An 18,199-nucleotide genomic window follows, 5' to 3' on the forward strand; every position below is an offset into this window, starting at 1 on the left:
GAGTGTGTCAGGTTGAGCTGATGCGTAAACAAGGGATGAAAGGGGAACACAAAGGGTAGAGACCAGGAGGATCAGCTGGCTCCCAGCAAAGTTTGTTAAGATCTGGTATGTGTGTGTATGTGTGCGTTTCAAAGCCAGAAATGTCAGTGTAACCCCAATTCATTTTCATTGTGCCTTTTGTAAAATTCAACTACTTAAAGGGAGCCATCTGAACAAACTAACATGGGCCCCTGAAAAACTCTGGGATCTGGGCCATCCACAGGAGGGGGTCAAGAGAGCCAGTTTGGTCTAGTGGTTAAGGCACCAGGCTAGAAACCAGGAGACTGAGAATTCTAGTCCTGCCTTAGGCATGAAAGCCGGCTGGGTGCTTTGGGCCAGTCCCTCTCTCTCTCAGCCTAACTCACCTTACAGGGTTGTTGTTGTGGGGAAAATAGGAGGAGGAAGGAGTCTTACATATGTTCCCTGCCTTGTGTTATTTATAAAAATAATAAAGGTGGGATAAAAAATCTAAAAAAAAATCTGCAAGATGACAGCCACAGCATCACAACAGACGCCCTGCCCTTTTTGTATGCACCCCAGCTGGAAGTCTTTACAAGAAAGATGGCCTTTCTGACCTTCAGCATTTGGATCTGGCAAAGCTTGGATAGCTACCCAGAGCACTCTGCAGGCATGTAGATCAGTCTGCTCCTGGACATTCCTTGTTGTTGTTGTTGTTGTTTATTTGTTTAGTCGCTTCCGACTCTTCGTGACTTCATGGACCAGCCCACACCAGAGCTTCCTGTCGGTCGTCACCACCCCCAGCTCCCCCAGGGACGAGTCCGTCACCTCTAGAATATCATCCATCCATCCTGCCCTTGGTCGGCCCCTCTTCCTTTTGCCTTCCACTCTCCCCAGCATCAGCATCTTCTCCAGGGTGTCCTGTCTTCTCATTATGTGGCCAAAGTATTTCAGTTTTGCCTTTAATATCATTCCCTCAAGTGAGCAGTCTGGCTTTATTCCCTGGAGGATGGACTAGTTGGATCTTCTTGCAGTCCAAGGCACTCTCGGAATTTTCCTCCAACACCACAGTTCAAAAGCATCGATCTTCCTTCTCTCAGCCTTCCTTATGGTCTAGCTCTTGCAGCCATATGTTACTACGGGGATCACCATTGCTTTAACTATGTGGACCTTTGTTGTCAGTGTGATGTCTCTGCTCAACTATTTTATCGAGATTTGTCATTGCTCTTCTCCCAAGGATTAAGCGTCTTCTGATTTCCTGACTGCAGTCAGCATCTGCAGTAATCTTCGCACCTAGGAATACAAAGTCTTTCACTGCTTCTACATTTTCTCCCTCTATTTGCCAGTTATCAATCAAGCTGGTTGCCATAATCTTGGTTTTTTTGAGGTTTAGCTGCAAGCCAGCTTTTGCACTTTCTTCTTTCACCTTCATCAGAAGGCTCCTCAGTTCCTCTTCGCTTTCAGCCATCAAAGTGGTATCATCTGCATATCTGAGACTGTTAATGTTTCTTCCAGCAATTTTAACGCCAGCCTTGGATTCCTCAAGCCCAGCATGTCGCATGATGTGTTCTGCGTACAAGTTGAATAGGTAGGGTGAGAGTATACAGCCCTGCCGTACTCCTTTCCCAATCTTAAACCAGTCCGTTGTTCCGTGGTCTGTTCTTACTGTTGCTACTTGGTTGTTATACAGATTCTTCAGGAGGCATACAAGATGACTTGGTATCCCCATACCACTAAGAACTTGCCACAATTTGTTATGGTCCACACAGTCAAAGGCTTTAGAAAAGTCAATAAAACAGAAATAGATGTTTTTCTGAAACTCCCTGGCTTTTTCGATTATCCAGCGGATATTGGCAATTTGGTCTCTAGTTCCTCTGCCTTTTTTAAACCCAGTTTGTACATCTGGCAATTCTCGCTCCATAAATTGCTGAAGTCTACCTTGCAGGATCTTGAGCATTACCTTACTGGCATGTGAAATGAGTGCCACTGTTCAATAGTTTGAACATTCTTTAGTGTTCCCCTTTTTTGGTATGGGGATATAAGTTGATTTTTTCCAATCTGATGGCCATTCTTGTGTTTTCCAAATTTGCTGGCATATAGCATGCATTACCTTGACAGCATCATCTTGCAAGATTTTGAACAGTTCAGCTGGGATGCCGTCGTCTCCTGTTGCCTTGTTATTAGCAATGCTTCTTAAGGCCCATTCAACCTCACTCTTCAGGATGTCTGGCTCTAGCTCACTGACCACACCGTCAAAGCTATCCCCGATATTGTTATCCTTCCTATACAGGTCTTCTGTATATTCTTGCCACCTTTTCTTGATCTCTTCTTCTTCTGTTAGGTCCTTGCCATCTTTGTTTTTGATCATACCCATTTTGGCCTGGAATTTACCTCCAATGTTTCTAATTTTCTGGAAGAGGTCTCTTGTCTTTCCTATTCTATTGTCTTCTTCCACTTCCGCGCATTGCTTGTTTAAAAATAATTCCTTATCTCTTCTGGCTAACCTCTGGAATTTTGCATTTAATTGGGCATATCTCCCCCTATCACTGTTGCCTTTTGCTTTCCTTCTTTCTTGGGCTACTTCTATTGTCTCAGTAGACAGCCATTTTGCCTTCCTGGTTTTCTCTTTCTTTGGGATGTATTTTGTTGCCGCCTCCTGAACAATGTTGCGAACTTCTGTCCAGAGTTCTTCCGGGACCCTATCTACTAAGTCCAGTCCCTTAAATCTATTCTTCACCTCCACTGCATATTCCTTAGGAATATTAGTGAGCTCATATCTAGCTGATCTGTGGGTCTTCCCTAATCTCTTTAGTCTGATCCTAAATGGTGCTAGAAGAAGTTCATGATCTGAACTACAGTCAGCTCCAGGTCTTGTTTTTACCAACTGTATAGATGTCCCCCACCTTTGGCTGCAAAGGATGTAGTCAATCTGATTTCGGTGTTGCCCATCTGGTGAAGTCCATGTATAAAGCCATCTCTTAGGTTGTTGGAAGAGAGTGTTTGTTATGCAGAGTGAATTGACTTGGCAAAATTCTATCAGCCTATGTCCTGCTTCATTTTGTTCTCCCAGGCCATGCTTACCTGTAATTCGAGGTGTCATTTGACTGCCCACCTTAGCATTCCACTCTCCTGTGATGAAAATAACATCTCTTTTAGGTGTGTTGTCCAGTAGGTGCTGCGGATCCTCATAGAACTGCTCTATTTCAGCTTCTTCAGCATCTGTGGTTGGGGCGTATATTTGGATCACTGTGATGTTAGATGGCTTGCCCTGAATTCGAATTGAGATCATTCTATCGTTTTTTGGATTGTATCCAAGCACTGCTTTAGCCACTTTACTATTAATTATGAAGGCTACTCCATTTCTTCTGTGGTCCTCTTGTCCACAGTAGTAGATCTGGTGGTCATTTGATGTGAAGTGGCCCATTCCAGTCCATTTCAGTTCACTGACGCCCAAAATGTCTATCTTTAACCTTGACATCTCACCAATAACCACATCCAATTTGCCCTGGCTCATAGATCTTACATTCCAGGTTCCAATGGTGTGTTGATCCTTAGAACATCGGATTCGCCGTTCACCACCAGCACCGTCGGCCGCTAGCCGTCCTTTCGGCTTTGAGCTAGCTGCGTCATCACGTCTGGGGCTAGTTGAGCTCATCCTCTGTTCCTCCCCAATAGCATTTTGACCATCTTCCGACCTGGGGGTCTCATCTTCCGATGGTATACCGACATATCTCTGGTTGTACTGATCCATTTAGTTTTCATGGCAAGAATACTGGGGTGGGTTGCCATTACCTTCCCCAGGGATCGCATTTAGGCTGACCTCTCTGTCATGACCTTCCCGTCTTGGGTGGCCCTTCACGGTTTAGCTCATGGCATCATTGAGGTGCTCAAGCTCCAGCACCACGACAAGGTAACAATCCTTTGCTGAAGAACATTCCTTCCATAGCAAAAATTGGTCGAAATTCCCCAAGCGACAAATTGTTATTCCATATTCATTGGCAGTTAGAGGTGAGGGGAAACCCCAGAATTCCACACTCTTCATCCTGGAATGGGTTAAGATACAGCATCCTACAGCTTTCCATCATGCAGTGGGTGTCTTCTGAAGGCTTTGCACCCCAGATGCCTTCGTGAGAGTTGCAATCCCACCCACTTCACAAGTGGCATGTGGGGGTGTTGGAAAGTAACTTTTAACGCAGAGACTCTTTTTCCTCCCCATAACTCTTCTCCCTCCCCAAATGAGCAACCCCTACTGATTCAAGAAGCAATCATGATAACAATAATAAAAGATATACGTGTTTTCTCTTGTTCCCTTTTATCGTTCTAACTGCCAGGGTGGGGCCTATTTTCAATCGGTTCTAAATAGCTCGATGTGTCAGGTTTTGTTTTGCTTTTAAGGGAAGGGGGAAGAGTAGGAAAAAAAAGAAAGAATGCAGTGCAGTGGGCTTTTTCACATGGCCGCATGACCTCTGTGCCATTAAACGCCTTCCATGTTATTTTACATTATCAGTACAAGGACCCTCTGCATCCCAAACATGCCCTGGAATTTTATCTCTGTTTGGAAATCACCAGCCATTGATTGCTAGCCGCAGGAGAAGCAACTCTGTGGGTGGAACGAAAGATCCCATTGATGGAGGGGGCAGTTAACTGACCAAAGATGAACTAGACATTTGCAACCGGCTGTACATGGCCGGTTTCCATCGCCTTCATGGGCCACGCTGCAAGAGAACAAGGCAGCTTGGAATAAGCTGCTTTGATGGTTTGATTGAAACATTTGTGTTTGGCTTAGCTTTTCTATTTACTTATCCAAGGCCTGCCCTACCTGGCCACCTCCTCTAATCTTGCTCAGCTGAGCTGGGGTTGAATCATCTGGTGCCAAGTCTGTGCAAAATAGTGTACATTGCACCATTTGGCCGTGGCAGGGCGAACCAATTTTATTTCTGCACCAGGTCAGTCCTCAGAAAGGGCACGATAGGACCAGAACTGTTTAGGAGGGTGAACAACCTTTTTATTTGTTCCTAGCATGTGTAAGACCTAAATTCCAGGCTCCGAGGGGTTGCTGCATTAACAATTGACTAACTAAACATCGGATTTCAAGGGGGGTTGTTGTGTTAAATTGTTTTTCCAGTCATAAACCTTTGCTGCAGGTGCTTGTCATATAAGCCATAAAAGAAAAGGCACATTGGGCTGAAACTTGGCAAACCCTGCCCGCTTTTTTTTTAAATTTAAAGAATGAAAGGTTAATTATTTTCAAGCATGAAAAAGCTAGCTTGACCCCTTTGTGACCACAAGGAAGGACCTTGTTAAGCACAACAGATTGCTCTTAGTAATGTACAGTGCTTTCTAAAATTACTAAATACAAAGGTTTTGTTCCTTTTTTTTCCCTACAAGAGATGAGTACAAAGATTACAAAGATTAAGGCCTTAAACTGGGATTGCAATGACTGAGCTGAAGCCCCTGTTCCAACACGGAACTCAGCCTATCTTCCAGGGACATTGTGAAATAAAGTGGGGGAGAAACTCCAGTGCCCCATCCGGACTTCCTACAGACCAAGCAAGAGCTGAACGAAAGACCGAAAGAAATAATTATGCAGTGGGCTACAGTATGCCACTCTACATCAGTGAGGTATGCCTAATTGCTAAAAATATACAAATCCTAAAAAAAGATACAGGTTAATTTAAAAAAAAAAGAGCTAGGTATCCAATTTCCTGCAGTGACTTCTGCTATGCTATTGCAAATAAATAAATAAAAAAAGGGAAGACCATCTAAACACAAATAAGAGCAGGGAGAAAGAAAAAGGAATAAAAATCCATCAGGAAACTGGTTGTTTCAATTCTGGGGAAGACTCTCCATTTCTTCTGGGGAAGGCTCCGCATTTTGAGAGAAGCTAGGGAACTTTGTCACCTTCCTCGATAGTCTTCTCCAATCTTGGGTTCTCCAAGTGTTACTACACAACCAGAGTACTTATGGACCTACATACTGGGTGAGGGGTGGGTGCTACAGTGGGTGGGTGGTGAGGGATGCCTACTCCCTGAACATTGGTCATCTTGGCTGGGAATGGTGGACCAGGCAGATGTGATACATCTGGATGGCATCTAATTGGGCAAGGCTGGAGTCTCCAAGAATATGGACCTGGCTGGCAGGCTGCAGGCACAGAAGGAGCCCTCCACACACAGCACCTTTATCTGGAGTAATCTTTAACTCAGCTGACGGCAGAGAGAAAGTACACATTGACTTTGGATGTTTGGCTAACAGCTGCTTAGCAACAAGTGCCCGGGTGCAGAATCTAGTAGGGGCTGGGAAGCACTCTGTGATCTGGTGATTGGTCCTTCAGCAGAAGGTGGATGCTTCCTTCATCCTTATGGACAAAAACAAGCAAGCAGGAGACACCAGTTTCTCTCTCGGAGCATGTCCAAGGGCAGACATTTTTTAAACACGATGCCAAACCCACCCAAAAACAAGAAAATTGGAAAATGGTCAGCATAATACCATTTTTGAGCTTAGCATAATGTGCCAGAAACAGAGGGCTTCTGCTTTTTGGCACACTCCCAATGTATTGGATGTTGGACGATGCAAACTGAAGTCCAACCTGGAGGATGCCAGGTTAGAAAAGACTGACTCTTATTTCCCCCCACACATTTTTCAGACAACTCACTTAGCTTTGGTTTGCTTAACTATAGTTTGTGCATTGAGCCCAACAGACCTGGGTTCACATAACACAAAGCTATAAGCCATGGTTGCCATTCCACAGGGGCTGGATTGACAGAACCTGCTAAGACAAACTAAAATAGATCATATTGGTTGCCTTCACACCTCGCGTTGACCCTTGACACAGTTTGTTTGGTTTTGTCTGGAACTGCTTTAGGAGCCCAGCCAATGTGGTTGGTCAACCACAGTTTAGCATATTCTCTGAACCCTGTCAATTGTGATTCAGTAAGCCATGTTTGCACAAGCCATGCAGTAAGCCATGTTTGCAACATTAGTTGCTCACCGCTTCTTGGCAAATGCTGCCTGTATGGCAACTGGTTCTGAGAACTTGAATCCCTGTTTGGCATCTGAGTACTTGCACAGGTGATGAATTTTGGGTGAAACTGGATCAGAGCTTAACCTATGCTTCCCTCTGCTCCATTCCCCAGATGGTTCGGTGCCAACAGTTCCTGGTTGAACAATAGCAAGCTATTCTAAAGCAATTATAATTCCCACTAAAGTTTCAAGGAAGGCAGGTTTACCTTACCTGACCTGACAACACCTTTAATGTACCTTCACACTTTTGCTGCAGAGCCAGGATTGCAGATGAGCTGTTCACCCTTTGGGTTTTTGGCACCTTCCACCAGGAGACCCTGGGTTTTGCACCTGTGAAGCAGGCAGAGGGCCAAGAGATGCCATGTCTCCAGCATCCTATACCAGGAAGACAAAATGGCAGTATTTGAACTTTGGCTCAACATGCAGTTATTCAGTCAAACATCTCCCTTCCGGTTAGGCTGGGAGCTAGCTCCATGCTCAAGGCAGGATTCTGAAACTTACCCCACCCCTAAAGATGATCATCCAGTCCAGGACCATCCATGGGATGGGTGGGGGTGAAAAAAAGTCAAGAAGGCAGCCACAGCTGAAACCTTGCCCCCCCCCCTTTTCCATGTTCTGCATGCAAAAAAAGGTAAGGTTTTAATTGCGTGATCATGGCTGCTGTCTTGACTGTTTCAAACCCCCTCCTCTCCCACGGTCACCCCTGAAGACAAGCCATGTAGGGCTTCATAGGATGACCCCTGCATTTTTGAATTTACCCAGAATCTTACTGGAAGTGAATGCAATGTCCACAATGCAGGTGTTGTGTGGCTGTGGGAGCTCTCACCTTGCTACATGTAGGCTGTCGCATTTTCTCCCATGTGCAATTTCTGAGTGGTCTCCAAAGGCAGCTCCAAGCAAGGCACACTGCAGTAGCCTAGAAGCTGTGATGAGGACTTCCTGTTAGCACTAACCAGATTTCTGATTAGTGCAGTGTTTTTCAACCTTGGCAACTTAAGAAGTGTGGACTTCAACTCTAGCATGCTGGCTGGGGAATTCTGGGAGTTGAAGTCCACACCTCTTAAAGTTGCCAAGGTTGAAAAAACACAGGCTTAGTACAACAACAGAGGTCAGTTGCATCCAGCTGCCCTCTGAGACACACATCCCTTTACCCTTAATCATCTCTTCTCCAGGCCAAGCTTAGCTAACAGCTGTTCCACCTGGGATTTGGCCTCTTGCTCATTTGGCCACCTTCCTTTATGCCAGGGTAGGCAACCCTAAATGTTGCTGAACTTCAAATCCCAAAGCCCTTCCCTCTGACCTGGCTGACTGGGGCTGCTGGAGTCAGGAACATCTGGAAGACCACCGGCAGTTTCACTTGGGCTGTACTCATCTGTTATACTCGCTTCCCCTTGATTGGGCAAACTGAAGTGGGACTGGATTTTAAAGGAAAACCAGATAGATCTATATAAGTGGTCTGTGTACAGCTTGGTAAGAGGCAAATCTTATCCAAAGCTGTTGGAAAGTCACTCAATGGGCTTGCTAACAGGGGCCATACCCATATCCCTGGCAAGGCTATTAATCAGGCCTGCAATCTAAGGAAGGAAAGAAGGTCCAGAAGGATAGGTTGCCCTTAATGAGTAAGATATGAATATTGAGTTTACACATGGCATGAAACCATGGTTTCATCTCAATTGTTTGAATAAATGACCTTTGGTTGGGTTCATGTGAGGCGCTGTGCCATAAATCACAGCTTTCAACTCATTGTGGCAACAGCCTATTCCAAAGCCAAGAACGATGGGGTAGTCAAGGTGGGAATCCAGTTATGGACCATCTTCAAGACAGAAAGTCCTTTCTTCATTGCTGCCTTTTAATGTGTTCTGAATCCTCCAGGTCTGCAGAAGTGTTGGCTGAGTGACAGCCTTGGGGAAGCAGCTCACATTTCAGCCTGCTCCGGCCGGCTCTGCTTTCCTTGTGTAGCAACTTGCAAACTCAGCTTAACTGGCAAGTGTTGGTAGGTGACGCCTGCCAGGGAGCTGAGCAGAATACAGAATTAGGGCATTGCAGTTCCTGATTCTCTGCACGGTAAAATGGTCTACTGAAAGGCCTCAGTCAGGAAACAAACACGGAAGGATTCCTCCCCACCCTCAGAAATACACTGATGACCTTTCTGATGTCAGACATTTGAACCAAACAGTCTTTTGCTCTTCTTTTAGGTTTGCCAACCTTGATCCTTTCAAGCGGATATTTGTAAGAAGGAAGCAGAGAAAACCTAGTCTGGATGTTGTTCAGACTGTGTCCTTTCTGGAAAAATGCTGCATTTGGCTTTGGAATGGTAGGTTAGGAGCTGCATTCCAAGAAGGAGGGATGGCGTTGGGGCAAAAATAAAATTTGATGTAATTTAATTTGCAGCCAAGGTTAAGTTCAATTGAATATCATTCACATAAGTACCATCCAACAAGTATGCAACTATTCTCACCTTCCGGATTTAAAAGTATGGATGTGGATGGTCGCAAATGATTTGGAGAAATGCCAGACAGCATCTAAAGGGGGCACATTCTCCTTCAGGTTTCTGTGCAAGCCCGAAAAAGATGCAGCTGCTGTAATGAGCTGCTGACTCATGAACATAGCTGCATCTTTTCTTAGGCTTACATGGCTGTTTTAATTAGTAGCAGAGAGTTGTTGCAACAGTGCAAGGCCCAAAGCAATTCTTAACAATCACTTTCAAAAGTGTGCACAGCCTATTAAAAAAAAATTGGTAACAACTCTTGGAGGTCTCTGGGGGCTGCTGCCAAGATGGTTGGGGATGATATGCAGCAGTCTTGGGTTTCAAGGATGCACCTCTTGATCTAGAGCTGGGCACGTCTTAGCTTTTGGAACGCTCCAGCAAGTTCATGAGCACCAGAACTGGGTGAACAGTTTCACTGAATTTCTCCAGGGGAAAGAGATTTACCAACAACTTCTCTAAGGCTGGATTTCCCTTTAGTGGAGACCTCCATAGGAGGGGTTCCTTCCTGATGCCTTGCCTTGGGCTTGAATGGAAAGATGAGAAAGGTGTAATGACCCATGCCCAGTTCAAGGGCAAGAAAACCTCCACTTTTTCCTAGCAGTGTGTGGGGAAAATGCAGTGGTTCCAAACTGTGGTGATTACACAATCACACAGTGTCATCATCTGCTCCCCTTCCAGATCCCCATGTTCCACCCAGAAGAATTTCACCAAAATTTTTCATTGAAAGCCATTTCCAAAACAGATTCTCTTTCATCAAAGGGAATGAGAACAGGCAGAAAAGGATGTGGGAAATGTTTCTGTCTCTCACTAGCTTGAAAACCGTGAGTTTGATGGAGGAAAACAGGGCCTTCTAGATGCTAAAAAATGGGCAAAGATCAGAGCAATGAAATACTCCAAATGGGTCAAAACATCCCCAAAAGCTGGAAGGGCTGAACAGGACAACCAGGCATAGTTTCAGTGTCTTTAGGGAAACAACAGTGACCTGTTTTTCTATCTGGTGTATAAAAATAATATCACCATTACTGGGGGAAGGGCCATAATTCATTGATAAGAACATGTAAGCAAGCCTTGCAATAAATATTTACAATGACTTTTCCTGCTTCAAAGGTGCTATCATATTCAGGGTTCCAACAAGCTGTCTCCACCAAGAACTGTATTCTGCTCGCCTTTCCCCTAGATTTCTATCTCTCCTTTCAAGTTCCTTTTCCCATATCTACTGGGAGTGGGGAAAGGAAGGGATTATTCCTTGCAAATCTTCTTGTCCTGCACCAGATCTCACTGTTTCTGGACCTCATTCTCTTTTCAGCTCCACTTCTGTTGCCAACAACCACTAGATTTCCCAGGCAGAGAGAGACATGGGTACTCTGCCTGTGGTTGATCTGAACTACCTTCATGGGCTAGAAACCCCTGGCATCTCCAAGTTACAAAAAATCCTTGATCACATCCTGAAAGGAGCCTTGGCCAGTCAACATGGACCAGATTTCCCTAACTCAATGGTCTCTTGCTTGCTTGGACTCCAACTCTCAATGTTCCTAGACAGTGTTTTGATAGAGACGCTAGAAATATTTCTCTACTTGAAATGTTGGAGGCTAAACCTTTTGATGGGCACAACTCCACAGCACAATAATGTTCGCTGGATATAGGTGGAGGTTTTTGCCACTCCCCTCCCCCCTTGAAGAATTTGAGCACATTAATTTTTTTCTTTACCATCTTCTCATTCAAACTTGGCTAGGGCCACAGGGGATCTGAAGAATCAGTTTGGGGCAGAGTTGGGCAGACTCAGCCCACAGCTTGTTAGTTGCTCACCGCTTTCATAACCCAGAAGAAAGAGGTAACCCCATTGTTAAACATTTTCCTCAGCTTGGAGAGACAATCATTAGTGAACTGCCACCCACAACCGAGAGTTGGATGTCCCCTTTGGCAGAAGTAAACAAGGAGTTACATAACCTTCATTAATGAGCATTGCGTGGCAGGGATTCAATGCAGAACCCTTCTGTTGGGCCTAACAGCTCAGGAGACTGGCAAACGACCTATTCATTAGCAACATCGGAAGCTAGGGATGCGCCGAGGGTGCCAGCTTCATGCTGAGGAACATTGTAATGGTTGCCAAGCATATGGGGATGTGGAATGATTTTTTAAATACATCAGTGCAAGATTATCCCAGAGTCCCAACGTAATCAAGCTATTTACTCCATGACATGGCTTACCCTCTTATCCCAAAGGACATATGTTCTTGGAGATGGCCCCTTCTTTGGAGCACCAGATTATGTCTAGATCTCCAGAGTACCCCCTTCTTCTCATGTATTCAGAGAACCATAAAAGAGGACTTTTCAGAAAAGCATTGAGGGATGAGTAAGTACATGTTATTGCTCTTCTCCCTAAGGGGTGATGGACTAGATTCATTGATAATTGCATTCATTGCATTTTTAAAAAATCTTCTTAGATTAATAGCTGCCCAGAGTCTCTGGAAATGGAGTGGCATATCAGTGTAGTAATGAATCAATACATGCCTGTATATATGTATGTTGCTTGATCAGGCTACTTCAGACTGAGGATGAGTAGCCCACATGGTTTCCCTCTAGCTGCCTGCAGTTTTAAACATATAAATTTGACCAATCCAGTCTGAAAAAAGCCTCAACTAATACCTTCATATTAGATCAATAAATGTTTTGTCTCAACATTTCTAAAGATTAGGTTGTTGCAACAGCCACAGGAATATAGCTAGTGAAAAAAATGGCAGCCATAAATAATAAGTGTCTAGGAAAAATATACATAATAATGCCAGTTTGCTGTGCCTCAAGAAATGCCCCCTTCTTTTAAATGAAAAAAAAATGTGATTTCCATAAAAAATAAAATCAGATAAATGTTGCAGGCAGAAGTTCTATTCCTGAATGTTCTTGTGTGTTAGAAGGAAAAACCTGCAGATTCAAAATGGAACTATCTGGGAAAAGCTTTCTCCCTAACAATGTCAGGTTTTAAAAAATGTTTGGTGACTTGAACCTTAAAGGGTTTAACTGCTGATCTGTAATCTGTAGCCTGAAAGAGAATTAATCTCTACTGGTCAGATCCAGATAAAAGTAATCAGCCAACTCAAATAGACCAGGTTAAGCCAGGCAAGATTTTGTAGGTCAGGGCCAGCTCAGGCTGCCTAGTTCTGGTATGTCATGTAATTTAGACAGATCAAGGTTAGTTGCTTGGCACCTGGCTTAACCCTTAACATGCTCAGGCATGCAGACATCAGGACCTTGGAGAGTGCTAACAAAGCTGGACATCAAGGATTACTCCTAAGTGAGGCCTTAAAATGGGCAGATGTTCTAAGTATCCAATTACTAGGAGTGATAGATCTGGAATATGACTAATAAATAATTCATGGTCACATCTGGAATTTAGGATGGGGAGAGACGGTGATGGTAGTGAGGAGTTCCTCTACAAAGTGAGACCTCCTTCACCTTGGGTGGTTGGCAACATATAGGCAGGGGCAGTGAAGTTCCAGATGATGATTACTACTACTAATCCAGTCTAAACATCTGGCTGATTGTGTGATCAACCATAACATCTGCCTAACCCAGGTCCTTGGGAAGGATTTGGTAGGTGAACAAAAAATGCCAAATCAAGTCTAAACATCTGGCTGACTGTGCAACCAACCATAACAACAACAACAACAACAACAATGCCCTAAGGTCACAAGATTACAAAACAGACCAGATATCACTACTCTGGCCTGAGATCTCTCAAGGTTTCAGGTGAGAAAGCCAAAAATCTACTTTATGTTATTTTTAGTTGGGGGCACCAGCTAAATTGTGTGTGGTGTTTACTACCTGAGGCCCAAGATGAAAGGCCTAGCACCTTATACAGTGGTGATCTGTCTGCAACTCTGCTCTTAGATTGCCTTGATGGAGGCCTTTTCCCTTGCAGATCTCCACCATTTTTTGAGCTGGGAATGTCATCTAGCCTCCCCCACAGAGGTACCTCTCAAGGATGCCAGATCATTTACAACAGCAAGATCAGAAGCAAAACTGGGAAGCTTCCCACCCTTTCCTTCAGACTGGGCTCACCCAGTATGCAAAGCCATGATGGATTTGCCTGTTTGAGACATGTTCTGAAACTCAGCCACTATGGTTGGTACTCTATCTGTAAGTGTGTTACATGAACCCAGCCAAATGGGGTTTATTCAATAAGCTATGGTGAAACAAATAATGGCTTAATGTGTTAACCATAGTCACCAGAAGCTCAGGATATTTGTTCATATCACATAATATGTTATACTGTGAGTGCTGGCAGATCACCAGCATCTTTCTCATCCCCTGCTTCCTGATCCTTTTGTTGGAAACAAGGAATCGGCCTGCAAAACACCGTCTCCATCACAGAGCTATGATGACTTCCCCTAAACACGCCCAAGTGGCATTTTCTTTCCTTTTGCTCATCCTGGTAGGGCTGTAAACTTCAATTTAAATTGTCACCTATTCATATTCTATTTTGTTATTCAAAATCACTATCCCACCCAAAGCCAAGCCACATCAACTTGTCAAGAAGTTCTACCCAAAGTTGCAAGCCATGTCAGAACATCAGGCCTTTTGTCTGCTGGAATAATCAAAATTTGCTTAAAGCAGAAGACACAGCTTTCTAGGTGAGATGGCTACTGGAAACACTACTCAAGAGTCTGGGAGCACCTTTTCCAAGTAACAAATTTTATTGAAAGACATAAGCTTTCCTGGGCTGCAGCTCACTTCATCAGATGCATCTTCTGGCTTTTTTTTTTTTTTTTTTTGCTTTTGTAGACTAACACGGCTCTCCTACAACAGAAACCATACTGTGCTTGCGTAGGTAGGAAATTGCCATAGGTGAGAAAGAATACAGGTTATTTGCTGGGAAGTTACCGAACATGATATTGCCATTGGATGATTAACCAGAGCTGTCTGAAAAGCCTTTCTGAACTTTGGAACTGTATTTTTAAATTTAAAACTCTTTGCTCAGCCTTGTTCAAACACCTATTATACCACTAATATATATTTGCTATTTTTTGTTGCCAGGCAATTTTAGTAAGTCAAACTCAGCAACCTGCCTGTTCCATGGGGTACCAAGCTAGCTGTCTTTATTCTCACAAAGAGGCCCATTGATTAAGCTGGGGTGGAAAACATGCCCTTCTGCCCCTCAAGAGCCTCCCTCTGAACTGCAGCCCACCACTGACACACAAACCCTGGTGCTGGAGAGGTCTTTTGCTAAGCCCCTCCGTCCCCATCAAGCATGCAGCCTGGGCTAACTGAAGTTTTCAAACTTCCTGTGAAGTTGGAAAGACCTGGTTTGAAAAGAAGCCTCCTGTGATTGTCAAAAGGCACTTACCCATAGCGATTTCCTGCAACAAGACCTTTTCAGTAGGAGCTCCAGCAGCTCTGGAATTCCCACCCAACCGGTGTATACCTGACCAGCAAAACTGGTCCTTCAACAGTGATTTCAGGACTTGGATTAGGAGAGATATGGGATGAAACTTTCCCTATAGAACCCTATAGTTCTTTTATGATACTTGGATGGGTCCCAACAATGGTAGTCCCAATATTGCAGAGGTGAAGATTGATCTTCTGGAAAGATGCCATGGAGAACAGGAGAAGGATTCCTAGATAAACAGCACATCTCTTTATCTGCTCATTTGTCCTTCAACAACTGACTTTGACCACACAGGAGAAGTTTCAAATACTCACCTTGTCATACATGAAGACTTTTCTACCCTGCCCTCCTTTGGCTCCAATTAATAGTCACCATGGATTGGAAGCACTCAGTTTCAGGGGAAGCTGCCTTTTGCTAGCTATAGGTTGCTTTGCATTGCAAATTCTCCTCCCTCTTAAAGTTTCCATTTGTTCAGCTAAATAGAGTCTTAAAGTCACAAAGGGGAAAGGCGGGGAGAATTCATTCTTACATTGAAGCTTCTTTCCCCATCTCCCATTCTTACACACCGGCTCTGGCACAGAGGTAATTTTATAAGCCCTTTTCATCGTTCCCTGTAATTTTAGCTGAGAACAGAAGATCCATTTGAAGCGTTATCTGTTAAAAGTTTCATCTGCAGCCTTTATAGTCCATTACATCTCTTTCCGATACCCCTTTATTTTTGTGGAGGCTGGGAAAGGCTGACAATTGCGGCTGACAGGTCCAAATTGAATTTAAAGATAGGATCTGTAAGAAGGGAGAGTTGGGGCTTTGAAGCTACCCATGACAAGGACAGAGATTGGCGCAGACATCATTCAGTTAGGTAGATCTCCAAATAGCATAACTTGAAACAAAGGAATCTACCTGGTTCAAGTCCACCCTCAACCACAGAAGCTCATGGGTGAATTTGGGCCTGTCCTTTCCTCTCAGCGACAAATCCATGTAGGTTTGTGGCTGGGAGAAAATTGGAGAAAGGTATGTACCCAGCCTTGAGCTCCTACAGAAAAGATGGGATCCCAAGGTGACAAGCACATAAGGCCTGGTTGCACAAAAGCAAGGTTTTCTTGCTGTGGCCTCCTCCCTGATTTCCATTCAATGATCTATTGCCCTGAACCAATCATGCAAAGGACTATTGATGATCACCTGTCTTTATGAGTTTCTCAATGTCACCTTAGCCACCAACCTCGTCTTGGGATTTGGTAACAGGGAGTCGGTATCTTATTAACCCATGTCATGAAGAATGCTTTCTCGTTCTTTCCTGAATCAATTCTATTGGGTAGCTCAGAATTCTTGCATTATGAGAGAAGGGTGACCACCCCTAAATCCTTTGCCTCTTGCCTTTGTCTCCTCCAGTACTATTTTATCCAACTTGCTTTATTACCACATGCCAAGGAAAACCATCTTAGTGTTGGTTCTCAGCCCAGAGAAACAACAACTGAAAGAGAGCAAGATCTATTTCTTCACTCTCTGGAAACAAAGCAAAACAGGGAAAGAGGGAGTTAATGGCCAGGCCCTTGACCCTTGACTTGGAGTGGACAAATCAGCCCAGGTGAGGCATTTGTTTAAACATGCTCACATGTCCCTCCCAGACCAGATTATCACAGCACATCTGGAGCTTTTGTTCTGCTTCCTTTTTATTCCTCTGCCTGCACACAGCAAAGAACATCTTAAATAGAGGGAATAAAGATCTGATCCTGGAACTGTTTGGGCCCACCCCAAGACATGGATTATTAAAAGTACGATGATCTAAATGAATGAGTTCCACCGATCTTTGTATTAAGGGAAACCAAGGTCAATATTTAGCTATATGTCTACCTTAAATACCTCTCCGCCTCTCCTGTTGGGCTAAAAAGATTATTTGCATGGTAAGAAAAAAAAAGAAAAAAAGAGCCTCATGTGGCGCAGAGCGGTAGGCAGCAGTATTGCAGCCAAAAACTCCCCACGACCAATCCCAGAAGAAGCTGGATTCTCTCTTGGGTAGCCGACTCAGGTCGACTCAGCCTTCCATCCTTCCAAGGTTGGTGAAATGAGCACCCAGCTTGCTGGGGAAGGTGACAACTGGGGAAGGCAATGGCAAACCACCCCGCTCTATAGTCTGCCAAGAAAGTGTCTCAAAAGCAGCATCCCCCCAAAGGGTCAAACGTGACTTGGTGCTTGCACAGGGGACCTTTCAGAACCTTTCACCAATAGGTTGACTCCCTTTCGCTGGGCGCATTCAATGAAAGACTGAATAGTCATCTGTTGGGGATACTTTACTTGAATTCCAACACTGAGCAGGGGATTGAACTAAATGACTTTTGAGGCTCTGTCCAGGTCTATGATTCTATGAACATAGCCTGGCCATCTGGAGGACACCAGGTGGAGGTAAGCTGGTCTGTGCAATCTGGCAGCTTCTGTGAAAGGGTGGAGCCATCTTTTTTCAACAAAGGGGAACACTCTTGTTTAAGAAAGGTCTTCTTGTACCTACAAGGACCACTGTGAATGTGGTGGTGATGTGATGTTCTCATTGGCAGGGATGGGATTCTTTGCCTTTTTTATGGACTTTTGTTTGTTTGAGTAACGTAGATGTGTTAATCTTATTGGAATTTCATGCATTATTTGTGTTAATCCTCTTGAACATAAAATAATGTCCCTGAAAAATCAGCGTTTTCCACCAAATTGCTGACGTTTGGTGTATTTAGAGAAAAGACAGACTAGACTCATAAATCTGAAAAGACAGAAAGATCCTCATACCTGGAAGTCCCCAGTTCAAACTGCACCACTGCCATGAACTTACTAAAAGATTAGAGGACAGCTTGGCTTCTGCCCCACACCCCATCCTCACAAACTTTTACCTACAAATCAATATGCAAAGGAAATGCTATACACTGGGCTGGCTAGGCATGGCAGGAATTCTAGTCCAACACATCTGGATGGCACTGTCTAGCCTAGATATCCAAAGAACATTGTAGACCTCCTGAAGTGTTAAGGGAAAATGTGTCATGGTATCTCCAGAACGTTAGATAGGAGGGCCAACCTTCCTATTGTGAGATTTTTTCCCTCTGTATTCATCCATAGAAGGTGAAGCAAATATACATTCTCTTATGAGACAGTGGGCAGGTGAAGAAGACACAGTTCCCAATGGCTAGACAGATGGGAAGAAATCAAAAGAGGTTCAGCTTGGACAAGTGCCAGCTGATGGAATACTTCTTGGGGAAAAATAATCCCCAAACAGAAAGTTTCCTAAAGGAACAGAAGAAGCGTGTGGATGTATGTTCTAATCTACAGAGGACAGGC

General features: G+C 44.2%; 1 protein-coding gene across 1 annotated transcript in view; it reads right to left on the reverse strand.

Annotated features, from left to right (window-relative positions):
- Nucleotides 1-378: 378 nt before the first annotated feature.
- The window catches only part of LOC134504811 (tropomodulin-3-like), a 117,235-nt gene continuing 99,414 nt past the window's right edge, over nt 379-18,199 (reverse strand). The window contains exon 12 of the transcript XR_010068684.1: nt 379-404. The gene's annotated coding sequence lies outside the window, so the exon portion shown is untranslated. The remainder of the gene's footprint in view (nt 405-18,199) is intronic.

Source organism: Candoia aspera, chromosome 13 (assembly GCF_035149785.1).
Source record: "Candoia aspera isolate rCanAsp1 chromosome 13, rCanAsp1.hap2, whole genome shotgun sequence".
In the NCBI taxonomy this organism is placed as follows: domain Eukaryota; kingdom Metazoa; phylum Chordata; class Lepidosauria; order Squamata; family Boidae; genus Candoia; species Candoia aspera.